The sequence below is a fragment of the Haliotis rubra genome, unplaced genomic scaffold (assembly GCF_003918875.1).
Source record: "Haliotis rubra isolate DU_JTF1 unplaced genomic scaffold, ASM391887v1 Scf668, whole genome shotgun sequence".
In the NCBI taxonomy this organism is placed as follows: Eukaryota; Metazoa; Mollusca; class Gastropoda; order Lepetellida; family Haliotidae; genus Haliotis; species Haliotis rubra.
Genome location: NW_025767377.1, coordinates 105523 through 129413, shown reverse-complemented (window position 1 = coordinate 129413; position 23891 = coordinate 105523). Strand labels below are relative to the sequence as shown.

The 23891-nt window shown below is 37.8% G+C and overlaps 1 protein-coding gene and 1 long non-coding RNA gene across 2 annotated transcripts in view; both read right to left on the bottom strand.

The window, feature by feature from the left end:
- The window catches only part of LOC124257589 (low-density lipoprotein receptor-related protein 1B-like), a 186555-nt gene that overhangs the window by 97654 nt on the left and 65010 nt on the right, over window positions 1-23891 (bottom strand). The gene's annotated exons all lie outside the window — the stretch shown is intronic.
- LOC124257591 lies at window positions 13108-13495 on the bottom strand. The gene is made up of 2 exons (XR_006893314.1): window positions 13345-13495; window positions 13108-13295 (listed from the first exon to the last, which is right to left on the bottom strand). It is a non-coding gene; the product is annotated as an uncharacterized LOC124257591 (long non-coding RNA).

Genomic DNA, 23891 nt, shown 5'->3' with positions numbered 1-23891 from the left:
TTTTGGTTTTCAATGGCAATGGATTCAAACTCGGAAATGGTTGGAGGGAACGTTCACCATAGACATACTGATTAGACACATACTTATGATTCCTTTTCGAAACATTACATGGAAAAAATACCGACAATGCATTCTTTTTCTGAGTGGAATATTTGTTATATGTGTTCTTATCTGTTCTTGCCATCAGTGTACGACTTGCAATTTCTTCGCAAATAACTCTGAGATATGAAAATTAGGTCGTGTTTTCATTTAATCATTTCAGTGTTACTAAACATTGTTCATCCGTTTTAGACTATGGCTGTTGTCAAGGGAGACCGTACATTCACACATTCAAGTGGAGCATCTCTAAACTACGGAACCGCCGCTGACTGCTACACTGAGTCTAATCAACCCTGTGGCCCAGTGGGCACATTCAGTATAAACACCCACGGAACTGGAATTGTCATTGATAAGAACGTAAGTGCTTATGTTTAAAAACTCTTCATTATAGTTACACTGGTTTGGGTTGGTTGCTGTTTTACGCCACACTCAGCAATATTCCAGCTTTATGGCTGTAAATAATCGAGTTTGGACTAGACAACCCAGTGATCAACTGCATGAGTATCGATCTACGCAATTGGGATACAATGATGTGTTAACAACGTCAACGGTCCTGACCACCTCACACTCTCTCTCTCTCTCTCTCTCTCTCTCTCTCTCTCTCTCTCAGCGCGAGAGGGCGATTGGTATGCTCCAGCTTTGAGCCAGGCATCATCATGTGGCAAGGTTCTTCAGTTGCACTCCAGACAGTACTGAGGCAGACAGTTCGTAGCAACATCATTGAGTCGTAGTCGATCGAAGAACAGTTACGAGACGACTACAACATTAAGGTATTCGTGCTTATCAACTGTTCCGTTGGATGACCTTGACCCCTCGTCATCAACGTGACCGACTCCGGTGGGCCCGTACTGTGCAGCACTGGCAGAATCGAAATTGGCAACGAATTCTCTTTACTGATGAAAGCCGTTTCCAATTATTCAGAGCAGATGGCCTGGTTCGACTCTACCGCCATAGAGGTGAGAGTACAGCACCTTGCTATTCAAGAGACAGTTCCATTTGGTGATTTGACGACACAGCTTGTTCTACATTGATCAAGTGTTACGTTACAGAGTTACATTGATAACGTTTTACGTCCTGTTCTACTCCCATTCCTACAGCAACATCGACGTTATGTTCCAGCAAGATAACGCCAGACCCCATATACTACCAGGATTGTTCAGAGCCTTCTTCAGCTGAATAATTTTAATGTTCTGACATGGCCGGTTCGATCCCCAGGCCTCTCACCAATTGTACATTTGTGGGACCACCTAGACCGGCATATTCAATCAATCGACAAGCTTTGGTGAATGCACTCATACAGGAATGGCAGGCTATTCCAAACAACGTTATTCAGCGATTGATTAACTCTGTTCGACATCGTGTTCAAGCATGCATCGATGCCTATGGAGGTCATACCCATTACTGACACTGAATTGTGTATGGTAATGACTCATCTGACAAATCTTCAAACTGTGATGAGTGTTGTCCAAAACTGCAAATTCAGATTTCACACTTTCCCCGTTTAATGTTCCGTACATTTCCCCTTGTTAAAAAACATTAAGTACTTTTTTTAAAATATCCATTGACAAATGAATGGTTGAACAATATGAATTATATATCTATAGACATTTCTTCTGGTTATCTTTTGCCACAGACGAATTTTTTTTGGTATGGTTTGTTTTGCCCGTCAGTTTATATGTGTGTATCTGTATTTGTGTGTATGTGAACGGGGGATCTTTTTGAGGTTTGGGTATAAAGTACAAAAGATGAAAGGCATGTCTTGGGGTTTACAATCAAGTCAGTAGCACTGATGCAAGGTTTTGGTTCAGTTAACATAATAGAGTTGTGTATGACGTTTGACATGACGTACAAAATGAGAAGTTAATGTGGTGGTGAGTACAACTACGAAGCGCATATTTTAGTTTCTTAACTTTCCAAAGTAGTCTTTGCTCTTTTGAAAATTAAACGTAAAATATCCATGAAGATTCTCGTGACAATCTGACCACAGATTCATCAATCCTAAAGAGACATGGATGAATCAAAGAACTTATCGCAGCTGTGTGTAAAATATGAAGACATTATTACATTCTGATGCATTACCTTTTTTTCAGCTGAAGTGGGCTGGCCATGGGTATGAACCTTATGTTCCGTCTGTAACGAGGTCTGCAGATGGTGTACGGATTGACCTCCTGTGTGGGGCTGGTGTGGGCACTGCAGCCCAGTCGGACCAATGCTTCTTCACAAGAATCTTAATGAAGGTACTAACATCATTATTTTGTAAAGAAAGCAAATGTGTACACATTGAAATCAATACCCACAAAATCGTCAAATTGTTACAACGAAAATATGCGGGGTATCTATGTATCTACTGTACACACAGATGAAGAAATACGAACTGAATTCCTGAACTCAGCAGCAGAGACTTCAACTGCATCACCGCGTAAAACTACATTTCCAACTACAACGTGATTATAGGGTACACTTTTCCATGTCTATCCGCTGCTAGAGATTGGCCACTGTAGCAACCGTTTCTCATTCGTTACATTTATCAGAGTTCCTACACCTGACAAATACGTTCCTACACCTGACAATACGTTCCTACACTACACAAATACGTTCCTACACCTGACAAATACGTCCCTACACCTAACAAATACGTTCCTACACCTGACAAATACGTTCCTACACCAGACAAATACGTTCCTACATATACGTTCTGCACATGACAAATACGTTCCTACACCTGACAAATACCTTCCTACACCTAACAAATACGTTCCTACACCTGACAAATACGATCCTACACGTGGCAAATACGTTCCTACACCTGACAAATACGTTCCTACACCTAACAAATACGTTCCTACACCTGACAAATACGTTCCTACACCTGGCAAATACGTTCTTACACCTGACAAAATACGTTCCTGCAAAGCAAATACGTTCCTACACCCTACACCTGACAAATACGTTCCTGCAACTGACAAATACGTTCCCTATAAATACGTTCCTACACGAGACAAATACGCTTCTACACCTGCCTACACCTAACAAATACGTTCCTACACCTGACATATTCGTCCCTGCACCTGACAAATACGTTCCTACACCAGACAAATACGTTTCTACACCTGCCTACACCTGACAAATACGTTCCTACACCTGACAACTACACCTCACAAATACAAAATGACGTCTTTGTCACACAACTAACGTTTCAATGCCATCGGGCGTCTGAATGAAGACAACCTGGCAGCATGCTGCTGGAGCCACACATGCGAGTGAGTGAGTGAGTTTGGTTTTATTCCGCTTGTAGCTATATTCCAGCAATATCACAACGGGGGACACAAGAAATGGTCTTCACACATTGTACCCATGAGGGGAATCGAACCTGGGAGTGACGAGCGAACGCTTTAACCACGACTACATATACCCATTCAAATAAAGATTTTGGTATGGACACAAATAGAATCGACAGAAAATAATGATTTTAATAAACCTTATGCAATAACGATCACGTATGAATATGAGGTAGTCACATCTGTGAATGGGGTAAGTTTTTCATGTCCTTAAAAGTCAGTAATCATTTGATAAAGTCACAGAATCTCAAGGGTTTCAATGAAGTATAACATAGTTTCTGCATCACTGTCTCCTGGACCTGGGCACGGGGCCTTACTAATGCCGGAGTTATTGCCTACCACTCAACTTACAGGCTCTGGATTAGTTGTTGTTGAGGAGGATGATTTTTGTACAAATCTGGCCTAGTTGGAATGGGTAGTCCATTCTGGTAATCTCATTTTGGTTGATCAAGTTAATTTTGTTTGATTGATGTTAAACATTGCCCTCAACAATATTCGAGCTGAATCACGACGGTCTGTGCGCGAGTCTGGACAAGGCAATCCAGTGATTCACGTTATCAGTATTGATCTACGCACCGGAATACCACGACCTGTGTCATCGTAGTCAGTTTGTTTGACAACCCGATCTCGGTAGTCGCCTCGTACGACATACATGGGTTGCTAAAGATCAATTTCAACCCGGATATTCACTGGTATACGAAGGCAGTAACACCACGGGTTTTGAGAGGCCGAGCATCATCGCCCTGTACTGTTGTACCAGTTGCAAAAACAGTCAATGCAGGGAGAACAAATATCTGAAGAATCTCCCTTAATATCTGTGACATTTGCAGTGAGATGATTATGTGGGGTTTCCACCCATACGTATTCTGTCTAGAACGAGCTCGATCCTTGACGCCTAAAGAACTTTCCCCACAGACAGTGGATAATAGATGGTGCACTTTGAAGCTATCAATCTCTTTCAACCTCCCTGATGAGTATTCACGCCACCACCTTTTGGCGTTTGTGGTGCCATTGTGATTTAACCATGCAAAGATGGGATTCAGCAGTGTCAACTTCACATGTACAGCATTTCAATAGACATGCTGGTAATTGTGTACATTGTTGCTTTTGTGTTATGTGTGTTATTGTGTTATGTTTTCCTCTTTATTCTAACGGCTGACACATTTGAACCAAAACCTGATCTTTGGACCAGCCCCCACACACAACCAAACTGTTGTCCAGTGAAATATCATGTTGGATTTTGAGGCACGTGCTTTTGTTTGTATGTATGTTTTTTAACGCCGAAATCTGCAATATTCGAGCTGTGTGGTGGCGGTCTGTAAACAATGGAGTCGGGACCAGACAATCCAGTAATCAACAACATGAGCGCCGTTCTACTCAACTGGAATACGATGACATCTGTCAACCAACCTGATCCCATCACAACAAGCATGGGTTGTTGAAGACCAATTCTTACATTAATATTCACGGGTTCAGTGCTTGTAACGACCTGTCTTTGATCAGGTACTACATAACGCTCAACGTCCTCAATAGTCATTCGTCATCCTTTCCGAATCTCCAAGAAGACTTGTCCCCGTCTCGATGATTGTAATGTGCGAAAATACGACAAACCAATCAGAATGCGCGTAATGATTGCGGTGCTTTTAATAAAAATAGTTTTACTTAAATCGTTTATGGCATTATGTCATTGTATAAAAAATCATGAAAAAAATATATCATTTTGAAAGTACAAACAACGTAGCTAACTATTGTGTTGCCTCATGTGTAGTTTTTAGAAAGGATAATGCCATGGACGGTGAGAGATTCAAATACACGCACGTACGTTTGTTTACATGACGGCTCTCGTGGGTCCAATGTTGAATGTATTTCTCACGATCTTGCGGGCTTGTTTTGAAGATTGCGCGTGCGCTTTTAAACATTTTAATGAAATATAATTATAAATCACTACGAGTTTCAAAACAATAATATTATATCTATACATAACTTATCAGTTTTAATCTTTATCATTAGGCTTGGATTTCGCATCTTTGGGGATATTTCAGTCTGACTTTTTGGGGGGTCATTCATATATTTTTAAGCGTACTCATTTTAACAATCCACCAGGGGTTTTGCAGCCACGGTTACGAGAATTGTCAGTTTGAGAAATACTGTAACGTCATTTTGGGCATCTGCATGGGAATTTGAATGTAGCTCCATTCTTTTTGTTTGCATACAATACTTAAAACTGCTATAAAACTGGTTAATTATGTTTAAGTTGAGTGTGCAAAGGATTCAATGTATGAAATAGTTGAAATAAAGCAGTGAAAGTCGGTAAAATAAATGTGGACATAGTGAACTCAAAAACAGCTAATCGAACGGTTTTCGAACTCCGGGCACTGCATACGTCATCTTATGACGTCATACGATTGTTAGCGATACAGGTTCTCGGCGGAGAGTTTGGCGGTTACAGTGGCAGCGGGTAATGTTTTCCAGTTGTCACCCTCTGGGAGGGGTGACAGGGAAACTTGTTAAAGCGTCATTGACCAATGAAATTAAAGTATTTCACCTGAAGATAAGAAAAATGATATGTTTGAGTTTCACAAATGGGACCAGTGACAGTCGCGGAAGGACTATACATGACTTCAGTTGTATTTAATATGTTGTTTATTTTTCAGAATTGGCAAGAGAAGGCACTGTGTTTGTGAAGGAGAAGTCATGCTGTCTATAGCAGACAGTGCAATCACCAGTCAACCTTTACCGTCGTCATTTGCATAATTAAGTAGACTGTGTTATTAATGTGTTTGTTGTAGTTGTGTGTTTGTCGTCATGGGTAAAATGGATCACATCCCTATGAAGATCTGCCCAAGAAATGATTTGTAAATTAGCATCCAGACAGCTTGTTCAACTTTTAACTGTGTTGTAAATTTGTTTGTTGTAGTAGTTTGTTTGTTAATATGGCAAATGATTGAAGTGCTTGTAAAATGTAAAATATCACATAGTAACAAGGGTTGGTGGCAACACGCACGTTGATCAACACAGGTAGAATTTATCACATGTTTTGAGGTGATTTGTATATTAGCATCCAATCAGCTTGCTTAGCTTTCAACAGTAACCAATCGGACGTTTTAATCATGTTAATACTTACCGTATATGTTGCTTCACTTGTGTGCTAGTTATTTTCACTTTGCATCTGGCAGTAATAGGTGCTACTTGTTAACCATTACCTTTTATTGACAATGCTAATCTGCTTCTTATCACAATTTAAAATGAATTCGTATCTGTCAGTCGCTTTTTGCAATAGACAAGAAGGTGTTTTCCATCAAGTTCTATGTTTCCTGGCTGAGAGACGGAGACAGGCCTCTCACAAGACATCCGACAAGGACCAAAATCTGATAATTCATCAGTGCGCCACTATTTATTTTAGGGCTCATTACTGCTACAAACACTTATTTGACCAATATGAAGTGCCTCGACTGATTGATAACCGAAAGCAGTTTGTTTCAATATGGTATATTATTTCATTCTATTGTATGGTCATGTACTGATTTCAAGATCGATTTTTTAATAAACCTTTGCATTTCAATTTCAAAATAAAATATAATCAGCAATGTATACAGGTTCACTTCAGGCAGCATTAAACCTTTCATGTGATTTGAAGGATCAATAAGTTTAAAAGGAATTCAAGTGTCAACCCGTTCGCGTTGAACTGTCATGTTTTGTTAGCTACCATCACATGTCCAGTTGGTATTTCAGATGTTTTGTGCTATATTAGGTTCATGTCCGCTGTAAGAGTAGAAAATGACACGTAATCTATATGAAAACTGAAATGATGAAATCACTGTTTTTTACCTCTAGATTATATGTCTCAAAGGGATTCCGTTTTGTGATGCAAAAACTTCATAATTATATTATATATTTTCAGGCCAACCAGTATCCATCAATGTACAATGTGCGCACCTCTGATTGGTCGTTAAGCTATATTTCCTTCAAATACTTAAATGGGCTGTGCTTTCTTTGACGGGATGTTGCTTTTGATACATGTTTATTTTTGCATGTTCATAATGGAAACCCGGATGACTTCCCTGAAATCTCAACTAGTTCGCGACATATGATGCGCTAACCTTATGCTCATTTGCCGCATCTTATGGTGGTGAAAGGATTATTTGTCCTGGAATTAATCAGGAATGCGTTCGCATTGGTTATGGAGACGATAACTTTAAAGGTCACATAAACCCTAGGGGGTACAAATACATAAATCACTAACTGGCATCGTTATAAATGAAACCCCGTCATTAAAACTACTCATTTCGACCTTTAATTGACTTAAATCGACCTTTTTTGACAACAGTGCACAATTCTCACCCGCAAACGAAATTTCAACCAATCAGAGCGGCGCGCCTCTGTGACGTCATATGAGGAATAGATATGAGGGCCGATGCAGAATTCATCTATATTTTAGGGGTTAAATTATCTTGTTTACAGGCTTGTATAAAACTGAAATCGTGACAATTGTTGTGGAAAATGAAAGCTATATGTTCTCACAATCTACTGTCATTTAATTTTGTCTCCTGCTTTGCCTAGTTTCTGAGTTACAACTTGTTTTCATAGACGATTCTGTCAAAATCGATTGGTGTCGTTAGGCCCTATTTGTATAATGACTGATCCAAATTGATCCCATTTCTGTGTTTTTTTACCTCGATATTTAATCATGTCATGTAAAAATCTGTTTGTATTCTCAAAACAGTGTCGGCCCATAAGTTTTCACATGCAATACAGCATTTAATACTCCCTTGTTGTAACCCGTGTTAGGTGGTATAAACCTACACATGTTAATTGTCATCATTCACTTGATGGTCAGTTAATAAATTTATAACAGGTATAATTAGTGGTAACACACTTAGATTACCCGACAAAGGTTCCCATTTGGCATTTCTTGTGTCTGGAGTAAATATTCAACATTATAAACATCGATCAAAGGATTAACCGATAACACGCTGATTGATTAATTACTTTTATCTTACACAGCGGAATTGTCAAAAGGTAGTGTTTATGTATGTAGATTTACTAATCTATACTGAATACACTCTGTCGGTGTATGCGTAAAAACAACGTCCTTCTTTCAAAGGATTAACCGGCAATACATTGATTGATTGCCCATTATTGGCTAACTAAATTACTGTTTTTAAAGAAAGGCGGACATTATGCAATTAGTTGCCAGGTGTGCTATCTTGGGTGACCAATGAGACTATACACCAATACCTGAAAAGATTTATCACTTTTTCGTATATTAAACTGTTAAAAGACACATCATTTGGAACAGTTTTGTGGATATTGATGGATACATTCCTCGAACAAGGTAATAGCCTGATATTGTTCCTATAACTTTAATCTGTTTTAATTTTAATATTTGCATTTTGTTTTTTATTCATTTGTCGTAGCATTCAACAGAATCATTGTTTCGCCGTGAAGTGTAATGAGACAGACAACATGCACTAGGGTGTGTGTGCGAATTATGATTCACACTGGCAAACTATAAAATGTCTAGATATTACAGTTCTGTTATAAATTCACTATAAGTATCAGCAGATCGTCTGCTTTTTATTTAGTTTCAAAATGCATACAAGTATGATAATAAACTAATTAGGATTATAAGACCAAATATAAAGACGCACATTGACTAGTATCTACATACTGGTGAGTGGACATTAACCATGTGAATGTAGCAAGAAATTTATCGCGCAGTATTGTGACTTCGACCCCCACCTCGCTTCCGTGGAAGAAATCGTTATGTTATAAGTTGTGTCATGCAAAATCCGTTTGGTTATGATTCCAATACATATTTAACTACGAGTAGAAAGTAGTTTTGATTTTCTAACTTGATGAAAACAAACTATAATCTCATTAATTCTAACAGATTTTTTTATTTTTAAAAATGGCGGCGCCCTGTCGGGAACATCCGCCAGTCTGAGGATAAATGGTATTTACGTGTGTTTTTACCGAGTTACAAAATCAAAACTACTTTCTACTTGTAGTAAAATATGTATTTTATTGATGGCCAATAGGATTTTGCATGACATAGCGTATAACATAAGAATTTCCCTCCTGGCAGCGAGGTGGGTGTCAATATAATACTACTTACAATATTATTGTTACTTCGACCACAACCTGACTTCCGAGGAAGAAATCGTTATGTTACAAGTTGTGTCATGGAAAATCTTTATGGTCATCAATCATATACATATTTTACTACAACTAGTAAGTAGTTTTGATTCTTTAACTTCCGTGAAGCGATCTGAACACAAGTAAGATATCGTTTCAGGCTTCCACAACGCTCGCTTCGCACTCACAAACATAACCCATTTAGCACGAACTGCGGGGTCCTGTGGAAATCTGTGCATGGGGACACCATCGCCCGACCCCTACGAGCAATTGACGACAAAGCAACGATTCGGCATGTCGTCGTTGATGTCGAGAAATCATCAAAATGATGAGCGTGCTACACACTTTCTATACAACTAACTGAAAATCGTTCCTCATATGACGTCACTGCAGTGCTCTGGCGACAGAGTTACGTAACCTGTCTGTGGTTTCGTTGGCGGGCGAGAGGGAAGCAGGCGACTTTTTGGCCACTTTTAATCGCTCGGTATTAATTAACCACAAGTTTTTAAAGAATAAATTTGGTGTTCCGCATAAGACTAACCACAAATCTTTCATATGTAATAGTTAAAACAGTGACAAAAAACAAAGTTTAGTGGTTCTTTAAACAACGTTACAGTCAATGTGTAGCATGACTGAAATATGTATCTAGGCAATTCTCAATCACGTAAATATTTCACTTTCTTTACAAATTGAGTGAAAACTGTATTCATGTTATAATGATAACAGTTCCAAACATTTTGACGTTTCATCATCCAGGAACTGAATCGATAGGATTAAAAGTTACTGGTTGTAAATGAATAAAAGTATGTTGGCATAAATTTCAACTCATTTTGACTTAATTCAGGTAATTTAGAGCGATATTTAAAAATCGCCCATATGTTTACTTCTGTTCAAAATACATGTTTTTTTTTAATGTTTTAGAGGTTGTAAATGAGTGAAAGTATGTTATATGTATCATGACCAAAAAATCAATTCATTTGGACGAGAATATTTACTTTCGCTCAAAATACATGTTCAAGAGTAGTGTATAGTTTGCAGATATAAAATGGTCTGGGAATGAGCTGGTAGCTGCATTGTAAGAAATATTCTTTTCGCCTTCTGCCTTCCCAAAAACTTTACGTGAGCGGGTTGGTTGATACAAGGGAGGTAGCTCTGACAGGTCAGGTAGCCTCATGCATGATTGTTCAGACATTTGTAAACTATGATATGAAATTTGAACTCGATTCCTACAGGTATTGACAACAAGCTAAATTTTGAGAGATGTCAGCATGGAGATCATTGCAATATTCGGTGCGTGACGTAGCATGTGAAAGAGCCAGGACAACAAAGCGATCTGAGCTGTGAGGTGACCATAACATCCATAATGTATTGTCGTAACTGGCGATTGGGTGTCAGTCAACCCTACCACAGTTACCTACTAATTCTGTCCGTTCCACATTGTCAGGGTACATGGTAGCTCAGGCGCTCCATTCGCTTGGTATGTCCAGGGATGCTAAGTTAAGGAGTAAGGGCTCGGGCGACCCTGACTCGTAACTTACCGCATTACATTCATGTACTGGAGCACATACATTCAAAGATCAACGCAACACCAAGTTCTATACTCACATAGGTTTACTCAGTCTATCTCTCTAAATACAACTTCAACACCAGAGTGAGTGAGTGAGTTAATATCCAAACATTTCCATAGAACACGTGAGCAGATGGAAGTAAATGTCCCTCGAGAATATCTGTGTACCGCTCACTGTTCATATTCCCTTCAAATACACAGAGGGTCGTTGCCCCTAACACAGATATGCCACCCCACACGTTAAATTTCGGACTGTACTTTGGGCGCTGATACAAAGGTTTTTCAGTTTGTTTGGTGTGCTTGTCCTAAACCAGTGTGCAATTCATGTAAGGAGAAAGGTTCATTGTAGTCTTCACCGTTATCAGAATTAAAATTAAGTTTCTTTCTTTCTTCTTAGTCCTTAAATTTCTGGAATTTTGGTGTGTAATTTGATGAGGAGGAATGTTTGGCTAACGATTCCCCAAGTTTGTTTGCGATATCTGCTGTATCTGTTAGTAATGTGTTACCCTCCTTTAGATGTTGAACACGAGATCTGGAACCTTTTCCTTTAATTTTTTGTATCATATTCCAAACTTTAGACATTGGTGTCCTGGAACTGATTTTAGATACATACTTGTGCCAAGATTGGCGTTTTGATTGCTTGAAGGTGCGTCGGGCCTTAGCATTTCATATCTTAAATTTGTTTAAGTTATGGACCCTAGGGTGATTGCGAAAATACTTTTCTGCCTTCCTCCTAGCTTTTCTAGCTTGTTTACAGTCGTCAGTATACCATGGTTTTCGTATGTGTGAATTTGTAGAGGATTTAGGAATAGTTTCATTTGCAATTGTAAGTAGTTGTTCTGAAAAGATCTGAATCGGGTCAGAAGTATTAAAATTTAATTCAGGTGAAATTTTACGTTGGCATAATATCTCAAATAAAGACCAATTTGCCTTTGCAAAATTATATATTGTTGTATCGCGTATGAATGAGTGAATGTGGTTTTACCTCACTTTTAGCAATATTCCCTCAATATCACGGCGGGGGATATCAGAAATCGCCTTCATACATTATACCCATGTCGGGAATCGAACCCGGGTCTTCTGCATGACGAGCCAACGCTTTAAGCATTAGGCTACCCTACTGCCCCCAGCACATTGGAAATTATTCTCCATGTGAAATGTTTTTAATCTTACTCTATAAAAAACACAAGAAACCTGATACGAAATCGCAGATGAATATCATATAAATGCTGAAATCAGGTGGTTAGAAATGATGTATGAACATCATTATAATCAACACATTCAAGCAACTGTTTGATCTAGGACAGGGGATCATAGGGTGAATATAAATAGAGAGTGGATCTAAATTGGATTAATCTATTTTCTGAAACACACTTGGCATAATATCATTTATGCGACCACGACTATCCGTCGTATGTAGTTGTTTCAATATTTTTCAATTATATATATAATTTCCACGTCAACAGATACGCGCAAGGCGCAACAAACACAGATTAAAAGTCTCCTGCATTTATACAGCAATATGAATTATATTTCACAATGGGTTTTTTTCTAATGAAAGAAAATACTACATGCTGTATTTTATAACTCCATAACAGATAAATGACTATAAGAGTCGACCTTGTTTATAGTCTAAGCATTTACATGGGTAGTTAAAGATTGACGGCGCTGGCTGGTAAACTTTGAGTGATCGTTACCTGGTTTGGACACTAAAATAACCACCGATTCGTACCAGGCAGGCGGGAATTTCACCGTTTTCGAAATATTATTAACTGTGAGAGATCCTTGGGTTGATAAATAGATAGATCGTCTTTATTTCCTCCAAAATTGAAGATACATATGCATGATTTAACAGATATTACATTTTACAAGGTACAAGTGTATGAAAGTTATACAATACAAAAACATTTAAAGATATGTATATATGGGGGGGGTGTAAATCTAGTAACATGTGATGAAGAACCGTTTCCATTCATGAACAGCTTTACTCGTGATTTTCATACATTGAATCCATAGATCAGTATCAAGATCTCTAATGTTGTCATTTGGCACTCCTCCAAGTAGAAAACTAATCAGTGCATCATCATCATCATTCCAAACACTTACAAAGGTTGTAACATCCAATAGATCAATGAGGGAGCTAAGTAGTCGCTCTCTGTTACATTCCGTTTGTGGACAAAAAAGAAATACATGTTTTACAACGTCATAGGCATATGTGCCACATAAGCATTCTTTAGATTGTATAGCGAAAGTGCCGACACGGATAAGGTAGGATATGTCATAGAAATAATCTGAATCATTAAGAGCTATTAACCAAAGTTTGTTACTAGCAGCTGAATTGCGTAGGAGAGCGTATATGTGGAGATTGACTCTGTAGTTAAGCTCAGAGGTAACGACATTTGCTTCAAATTTTGAGACTTTATCTCTTACAAGATTTGACCATTGATTTGTGGTAACAAATACAGATGAGTTACGATAAATGTCAACATATTCAGTAAGATCATATTTATAGGTAAGATATAACATATGGTGTAAAGGAGAGGATTTACACTTCAGCATTTTGTGCATACTATCCTTACAATCATGTTGAGCTAATCTATAGTGAAGAATTCGTTTGAAAATGAAACTAATATCAGTGTTAAGCAGTCTTCCCAGGAACAATAATGCTCTCTGATCAATATACGCACGTAGTGATACAAGTCCAAGACATTCTCTGGCAATGACCGAGCACGTGCGTTTAGAGAACCCTTGTACTTTTTTACAGAAGTACTTTTGCACACATTCAAGCATATCGTATTCTTTAGTTGATATGTTATTACAGGCAAATAGACCACAGGGTAGTACAATACGTTCCCATATGCGTACAGCATGCATAGGGTGAAGACCACCAAAATACAATCCATGACTGTGGTTAACATTGACTAGCTTTCTAAGCTTTTCACATATTAAAACAGTACGATTAAGGGTAGATTTAGCGGTGTTTATGTACAGGCCCGCATATACGACATCGGTTTTGCGGTTAATAACATGATCACCCAAAAATAGCTCTGGGCATTCGTGTTTATGATAATCACCAAACAGAAGGAAGGCACTTTTACTAGCATTAAACCTAAGGTGCCATGTTTTGCATAATCAGATATAACATTCAATAAACATTGAAGACCATCGGGTGTACAACTTAATAGGGTTGTATCATCTGCAAGTAGGATACCAGGGGTAGTGGCCCAGGGCAGGTTTAAGCCTCTTCCTGAATTATCAGCAGCATTTAACAGATCGTTAATGTACAGTGTAAACAACCAAGCCGATAGGACCCGTCCTTGCCCAACACCCTGACGTATTTCAAAGGTATCCGAAATATGTCCGCCAATGCTAATACGTGATTTCATTGATGAAGAAAGTATGTATAAAAGTCTCCACATTTTACCTTTAATTCCAAAGTTGTGCAGTTTTAGGAAAAGACCATTAAGCCAAACCCGGTCGAATGCTTTTTCATTATCGACAAATGCACAGTATACTGGCGTTTCTCTTTCATTGTAGTAAGCAATAGTTTCTTGGAGCGTAAATAATGCGGTCTCTGCTCCAGCACCTTTTCTAAAACCAAACTGAAAAGGGTGAGGAAAATTCTTTACTTCTGTTGCCCAGCTTTCGATTCTATTCAAAAGTAATCTTTCAAAAAGTTTACCTAAAACTGGAGTAAGTGTGATGCCTCTGTAATTAGAAGGGTTATCCTTACTTTTACCATGGCCTTTGTGGATTGGAAGTATATTCCCCACACTAAACAACTTAGGAATATATTCATAAGAAACAATATCATTATAAAACGTAAGAAGGTGGTTGATGAGTGATCTTCCACTAAATTTAACATGCTCATTTACAATATGATCCGGGCCTGGGGATTTACCCGTCTTCAATGATTTTACAGTTTTCAATAGTTCATCACCAGTAAATGGACATAAAAGATTCATACTGGTGTCATTACAGTCATCAACGTTTTGTCTTGTGACAAGATCTTCAATAAAACTATTAACAAAACAGGTAAAATCTTGATCAAAATTGATATCTTCATACGGCTGGGAGAGATCCCTAAAGTACTTAGCAAATAGGTTACAGATACTTTCTGGAGCGTCACAGGTCTCGTTCTCGTACACAAGGGTTTTAACTCGTTCTTTATTGCGTTTGTACTTTTTTGTAACCCTGGTATATTCCTGAATATCAACTTCGGCTGCTTCATAGATGTCCCTGAACTTTTCATCTTGAAGTTTACGTTTTGATCGGCGATGTTTTTTTCGAAAGATTCTCTTAGCCTGCTTATATTTTACGTAGTGAACATCGTCCTTATTTCGTGGCTTACCCATATGGACCCATTCTTTACGTGCGTGTCGCATATCGTTATGGCATGGCTTTAAATTATCCCTCTTCCAGTAGGGTTTTAAATGGGATTGAAATTTTGAAGCAGGAATACTGATATTGGCTGAAGCATGTAATGAATCAAGGATGAAATTATGGTAGGCTTCAACATACTCCTCTGGTGTGTTGTAATCAGCTATATCTAAACTGACATTTCTGAAATAATTTTCAGTCTCATAGCGATAAAGCATCAGATCAATGCTGTTGGCCTTTCGCCAGTTTAACTTTTCACCCCCATAGTGATCTTGACGTACATCATCAGTTACATGCATACAAATAAGTATAGGGTAGTGATCTGAGACAGAGTACGGGATGGAATAGTCAATATCATAGCCAACAATGCTACTTCTACAATCAGTGTTAACAAAAACATAATCGATCATAGTTTTAACCTGTCTACATTTACTAGTGTAGGTGTAAGCATTTTGATTGTCCAGTGGTACAATCGAGATTAGGTCACGTTCCTTCAAAGCTCTCTGCAAACACTTAGCTCGAGGTTTTAATGCTGAGAGAGTCCGAAGGTCAGTATTAAAATCACCAAGTATTACAGTTTGTCCATGATATGAGCAGGTATCGTATACATCCATAGCATTATGGAGTTCTTCTGCGTAGACAGTGTCCATGACATTAGACGATGGAAGTCGCACACCAACTATGTACACTGGAATGCCACATTTAGTCATCTTAACACCAATGATGTGTTCACTGTTCGGTATATTTAATACCGAGACACTACAACTATCTTGCTTCCTGATGAACAATGCAACTCCACCAGCTCCTCTAGGTGAAGAATGGTTCTGCTGGCATTTGACACACACATGGAAGTCGTCATGAAGATCAGTTAGAATTGGTTTCTGATTGTCATTCAGCCAGTGTTCACTTAGGAACAGTATATCACAGCTATCCAGTTTATACTTGAGTTCCGACAAACAGTTCGTAACACCACGAATATTCCATGTAATGACACGAGATAATGACATTACAAGAATCAGTATGTATAAATTGCAAGACATATATTACTGTCCGTTACCTTCATGTCCATTATCGCCGTACCATGTATTATTCGGAACCCATTCCCGACAGTTCACGTTTTCAGGCCAGAAATAGTCGTCATCCATGATGACGTCAGCAGAGTCTCTAGTGACTGTAATTCGTATGGTGTATGTCGGGTTACGCGGACTGTCCCAATGCTTCATCAATCTGGTATGAGATATCACAACGCCACGGTCTTTAGCGTAATCCACTATAGCGTCTTTGATGATGTCAAAAGACTTGTCAGCCCTGACATAACTTAGCACTAAACGTTTATTCCTATGCTTCGAAACACCACTAAATGACTTTTTCCACTCATTGTTGAATGTCACAGTTCTGGCTTTCCTTGTATTGCTCTGGGTTTCATTATCAGCACGCTCATCGTAGGGGTGAGAGTGTTCACAGATGATTACGTCATTGTCGGTTGGAGTGATTGGTGTATCCTTGCGAACAATAACCTGTGGTGAACTTGGCATACGATGGGCTTGTGCTGCTGTGGGTGCGCTTGGGGCTTGAGCATGCACTTTGTGGATATCGTCAAAGTCAGCATCTGACAACTGATTACCTAGCTTTACAGTGTCCGAATACAATAACTTGTTTCTTGTGTTTATGCAATCCATCTTCCCGTCAACTGCACGCACACTCTTATCAATAGAGTTTAGCATTGTAATGAAAGTGTCCTTTGAGTCTCTCAATTCTGCTTCACTTTGTTTAAGTTGATTGCAAAGTTTTAGGTTTTCCGCTTTCAACACTTTTCTTTGGACAACAACGCTAGGTTTTCAGCTTCATAGTGTTTTGTTTCACTGACTCTTGCATCATATGCATCAAGGAGTCTGACCATATCATTATTGTATCTGTCCTCAAATTCTGCTAAACGTTTACACACAATTTCAAACTTTTTGTTCATGTCGTCATGAATAAACATCAGTTTTGACATCATATTCCCAAAGAGGTCTTTGTCTTTCTCATGAACATGTTCGTGTCCTGGTTTATCTTGAACAGATTTTTGTCTGGTCAGAACATCAGTTTGAATCACATGGGCAGGAATTACACCTTTAATAAACTTATAAAGCACATACGCATCAGAAGCATATTTCTCAGCTACGCTTTTAGTTTGGCCACTTCGCTTCACACGCCTGATAAGTATTCCTTCAGGAAAATCCTCACATTCGGATTTAGCCACATCATATAGAGAAAATCTTATATTATTGAGTCCCTGATCGTCGTTATCGTAGACTCCAAGCAGTTTTCCCTCGCAGGTTTTCCTATCATTTTCCCCAAATATATCATCCAGCTGTTTCACAATATCATAATCAACATTGTCAGGATTCTGTGTAGAATAGGTTTGGGGGGAGAAACATTCAGTCATTATGATATCAGTAGAGGATAGTGCACATAGGTATTTACCTGTTGGTTGACGTGCTTTATAGAGTTTTCAAGCCATCCGTATGCCCATGATCCATGAATATCCGTAAACACACATAAATAGATCTCCGCAACCATACACTGGATTGTTATTTAAGCGAGTCTGTCATATGGGATTGCCATGTTCGTCATATGTGGGGCATAACCGGGAACAGGACAGGGCTATCGGGAGCTCCGAGTAAACACGTCCGAACCCTACGGCGGCTTGGGTATATTTGGGTATTTCAGAAATGAATAAAAACTCCTTGTGAGGGTAGCTCTGAAACATTATCACTGTCATTCATATTTGAGAGGCAACGTACTATATCACGGGCAATGCTGTTACTGCTGTCCATGGTAACTTTAGTTAGCCAGACAGTGCATTTGTGGAAAGGAGGTATTGCGTTTGGACTTTATTCTTCCATTCGATCAGTAGTATCCAATTCGAAGACGAACTTGAGAAAACTGCCCCCAGGAAAAGACAAATCGCACAATTAGCTCTGCCTTTAACGAAGATATATCGTTCTTATCATTAAAGTCAGTTTTAGTCGCTTCTATTTCACTGTACTTGACGAACGTAAACCTTATGGCCTGTGTAATAGTATTTGTTGATGCTATCTGTGCAGGCAGTATCCTCCCTTTCGGAAAATAATGAAAGTCGCTTAATATTTATGCAGCACTTAAGATATTTTTAACTGTTTTAATACTCTCTGTTACACACTCCGGCACAGCGATGACTTAACAAAACATCACTGCCACAGGCTAATTTGCATATCACGTGACCGGACTTTTCTCTTGTTTGTAATCAAACGCGCATATTCACAATAAGAAGAGACTGGACTCACGAAAGCTTTTCGGCGCTCTCTTCATAATGTTTTACATTGTTACATATATATTCTTCCACAACTACGACAGTAAAGTTTATGACAGTACATATTTAGATATCAAACTGGCTGCATCGTTTGCTCTCCGTCGGCTTCGATGACAGCACGTGGAGCCGTACAACCTATGTAAACAAAGGATCGCTACGCAAATCGAAATAGTGTTACATGTTTTAGGATATTTTCTCAATGAAACTAAACCATTCTATCAAAGATGTTTAATTAGTTGTGTAGACTCGTCAAAAATAAAAGAGTTCAGAAATATGTAAATTATATTGAATGGACGGTGCAACATGTGACGAATCGTCACATTTTTCTGGCCTGTGGCAGAGATACTATGCTGGCTTGCCGCATTGAACTCTGGGTAGGAGAGTGTCTCTGTTAGTTATTCACCACCATAAGCAGGACATGGATCTAGCCACCAAGAGCTTGCTGCAGGCCTTCCTTCACATCCAAGCTATAATTTTCACTTATGAGTGTCTTATTGAAGAAAATGTATTTAAATATAGCGGGGCTAATGTACATGTTGACGTTCAGTACAATCATCTACTGACGAAAATCTCTAACATACCTTCTCAGAAAGAATGTGCCATCTACGTTGCAAAGAGACTTCAGTTCATGTGGTTCGTGTACAACAAGCAGGAGAAGACGTGTGTCACCAGTGAATGTTGGTCGATTCCCGTACAACAAACACAGTCATCAAACAATGTATATTATAAACAAAAAGGTGAGATGTATTGTCACTTTTATATCGCATTTGTGGGTATATGTAGTTTGTAAATGGCTACATGTTCTTATCGTCTTCAACCAAGTAATGGTTAAAAGTCAAATAGTATAGGTTGTTAGCGATTATAGTTTTTCTCAATATATATATATATAGATATAAGGGGCGGTGAGGTAGCCTAGTGGTTAAACTCATCACGCCAAACACCTGTATTTGATTCCCTGCATGGGTACAATGAGTGAAGCCCATTTATGGTGTTCCCCGCCGTGATATTGCTGGAATATTGCTAACAGTGGCGTAAACCACACTCACTCACTCCAAAAATATAGATAAAAATATACAAATCATCTGTACCATGATAGTTTCAGAAGTAATTATCTATCATTGTTTATAATCAGATTAAGGATAATGGTTCATAAAGCATAATTTGAGAAAGTTTCTTTGCGGATTTTTTAGTAGACAAAGGTCAGTCTCTTTTTGCTTGGTGTTGGTGTCGATCTTTCGTATTCATATATCTTTTTTTTGTTTCCGTTATTATTGCCCTCCAAGGGCGTTTGATATATATGGTAAGTGTTAGGTTCCAAATACATTGATACGTTTTTAGCAACTGCAAAATGATATTCTTCTTATATACTGTCCAAACTATTTTTGTACGTTTCAATACCGTTTCTAAACATTCAGTTTTAACACATTTGAATGAAATTAAACTGTTATGACAAGATATTGATTTTAAGTTGTAAATATTAGGACTGTGCAAAATTACCAGTTAACCGGTATATACCGGTACAGTATCTCGCGATACGATTATGGCGATATCGTTCAGATTCTGCAATATATTGGATCATCCAGAGTAAGTTCCATTTGAATTATCTGCCCTTGATTTCCATTGCAAACACATGTGCTCTAAACGTGCCAAATGTACTTTTATTTCTGTTGGTTTCTGTCGAAGTGTCATTATAAGTGGCTCCGAAATTGCCAAATAGTCTTCCAAATACTCTACGTTTTGTGGGTTTAAATGGTTTCATTTGGAGGAATTAAGCGGCCTCAAATAGATCAAATTTTATATGGAGTTATTAGTAGAGCCTCTGGCTCTGAGTGACCATTTCACAGTTCACAGTATTTTGTTATTTTTGTTTGTTTCATAATGGGGCATAGGATATCAATTTATCATACAGGCCTGGGTCTTAGAAAATTGGAGGACTGTATAATGACATTCCAGTCAAGGATCTTACCTATTGGAGGTCACATACGACTTTAATCTCAAGTAGTTCAACTAAATCTTGGTTTTTGTTTCATTTGGCAATAGTTCATGTTAACACATTGAATCTGAATGAATCACATACAGTAACTATAGTTACATACTACACTGAAGTGCATTCTGTTTAAGCGCACAACACTAACTATGAAAATCATGTTATACTGTTACCTTTATCATTATGTTTGCAAAACGTTGGTACAATATATTCCACATTAAGGCTCTATATTATTTATTTATCTGTAAACGATTGGCATACAGCTATGCACAATGGGGACGGGGAGCCTGAGAGTATGGTGTAACAGCAACTGAGATGATGATGTCGCACACAGAGAGCTATTATGAATTTATGATGTACGCACTTGGGCAGAAACCTTCCAGTCAATATATCACAATATGTATTGCAATATCTCTTAGATTATTGCAATATAGCGCCATATGAAAATCAGGGCAGCATCCAGCCCTAGTAAATAGCCCATGTTACAGATCACTGTCGTAATAAACTGAGGTTTCAGTTATCTTTGTCTTCGCTTTTCGTCTATGTCCTTTTCCGTAGAAAATATTTGTTAATGCAGCCACGAACAGCTGTAGTATTATTGCTGTTCCCACTGGTTACTGAAGGGAAATCCGTGAAGGTCCGGGTTAGAATTGATCCTCAGTATCCAATGCTTCTCGTAAGAGGTTACTAACGGGATCCGGTGGTCAAATTCGATGACTTGGGTGACACGTCCCAATTTCGTAGATCGATACTCATTGTGTTGATCGCTGGATTGTTTGGTCCAGATTTGATATTTTACAGACCGCCGGCATATACATGGAATATTTCTGAATTAAACTCACTAACTCACAAATTGCATATACCCCTACTTTGTACCAATGTGATTTGGGTGTTATGATAATTTTATCACTAACCTAAACATCTAGCATTGGTATAATATTTTGGTTGTTTGGGTCCTGTTGATGGTATATTATTTTTAAATAACTGCTTTTAGCATGTAAATGTCTCGAAAATATAAAAATGAGAAAGTCGGCATATTATGCATACATTTGAGAAAAAATGTGAAACATGTAATCTAAATACAAGTACCTGGAAAGAGTATTTCATGAATTGTTTGTGACATACCCTCATATGGTGTGTCGTTCGGTATCATTGTTTATTAAATGACAAAAAGTCCCAAATATTGTTTCCGTCTGAAACTGAGAACATACAATATTATCTCAATGCAGTTTAGGAATAGCTAATGTAACGGTTTTAGTTTCAATTACTAATCAGCCCAGGTTATTAAACTACCAGAAAGAATAATCCTCTGAGAACTATGAGTGTACTGCAGTTTTTTACATTTAGTCTTCATTAGTTAAACAATATAGCATGACACTCGCTATTTTACAATTTCGTATACAGGCAAGGTTCAAATAAAAACGCCATTATCAACATGTATGATTTTGAACAGTAAGCATGAACTATCCTTTGTGACTAACTTGCGTAAAATACTATTACATCATGATTCAAACAGACACCTCGACAGAATAACTGTGTGTACGCATCAACCCAACTATCACACAAATACAATACTAAATATGTACAACAATGTAAACGTAAATACGTACAATGTAAACGTATATACGTACAACAATGTAAAGGTAAATATGTACAACAATGAAAACGTAAATATGTACATCAATGTAAATGAAAATATGAACCATGAAAACGTAAATATTGAACGAACAATGTAAACGTAAATATGTAACAAACAATGCAAATGTAAATATGTACAAGGTAAATGTAAATATGTACAAATATGAAATCATAAGTATATACCAAACAATGTAAGCGTAAATATGTATAAGGTAAATGTAAATATGTACAATGTAAACGTAAATATGTACAAGGTAAAAGTAAATATGTACAAGGTAAATGTAAATATGTACAAGGTAAAAGTATATATGCACAAGGTAAACGTAAATATGTACAAGGTAAATGTAAATATGTACAAATATGAAATCATAAGTATGTAACAATGCAAACGTAAATATGTACAAGTTAAACGTAAATATGTACAAGATAAATGTAAATATGTACAACAATGAAATCATAAGTATGTAACCAACAATGCAAACGTAAATATGTATAAGGTAAATGTAAATATGTACAAGGTAAACATAAATACATTGTATGTACAACAATGAAATCATAAGTATGTACCAAACAATGTAAACGTAAATGTATACGAGGTAAACATAAATATGTACAACAATGAAATCATAAGTATGTACCAAACAATGCAAACGTAAATATGTATAAGGTAAATGTAAATATGTACAAGGTAAACATAAATATGTACAACAATGAAATCATAAGTATGTACCAAACAATGTTAAGGTAAATATATACAAGGTAAACGTAAATATGTAGAACAATGAAATCGTAAATAATTTATCGTAACTAAATATGCAAACGCAAGTTTATAATTCAATTCAAGACAGGGGCAGAGAGGCCAAGGAAGTTCAGTACCACGGATCGCCGGAGACTTGGTCAGATTGTGAGTAGGGCAAAATTGAAAAGCGTTAAGAATATCAGAAATTAGATGATTGATAGAGGAATTCCTCAGGTATGAAATGAAACCCTCAGACAAGCATTACAAAGACTTAACTGGTGAAAAAGTGTGGAATTCCCTCTCCATTGATGAAAGATGCACAGAAAGAAATACATTAAACTGGTGTAGGTCTCACGAAAATCAAGATTGGGATCATGTTTTCTTTTCTGATGAAAGTTCTGTCTGGCTTTTTTCTGAACTGTGTGAATATTTGGACAAAAGATACCGTGAATACCAACGCCCAAAACATGGTCCGAAATTTCACATTTCGGATGGAATATCAGCACGTGGAGTGACGCCGTTGTGTATTTTCACTGGAAATTTGACGAAGGAACGATATGTTGACATCTTAACTGATCACCTCCTTTCAACGGCCCGAACTCTGTATGAAGATAATTGAATTTTCTAGCATAATAATAACGACCCTAAACACACTGCGGGCTAAACAAAAC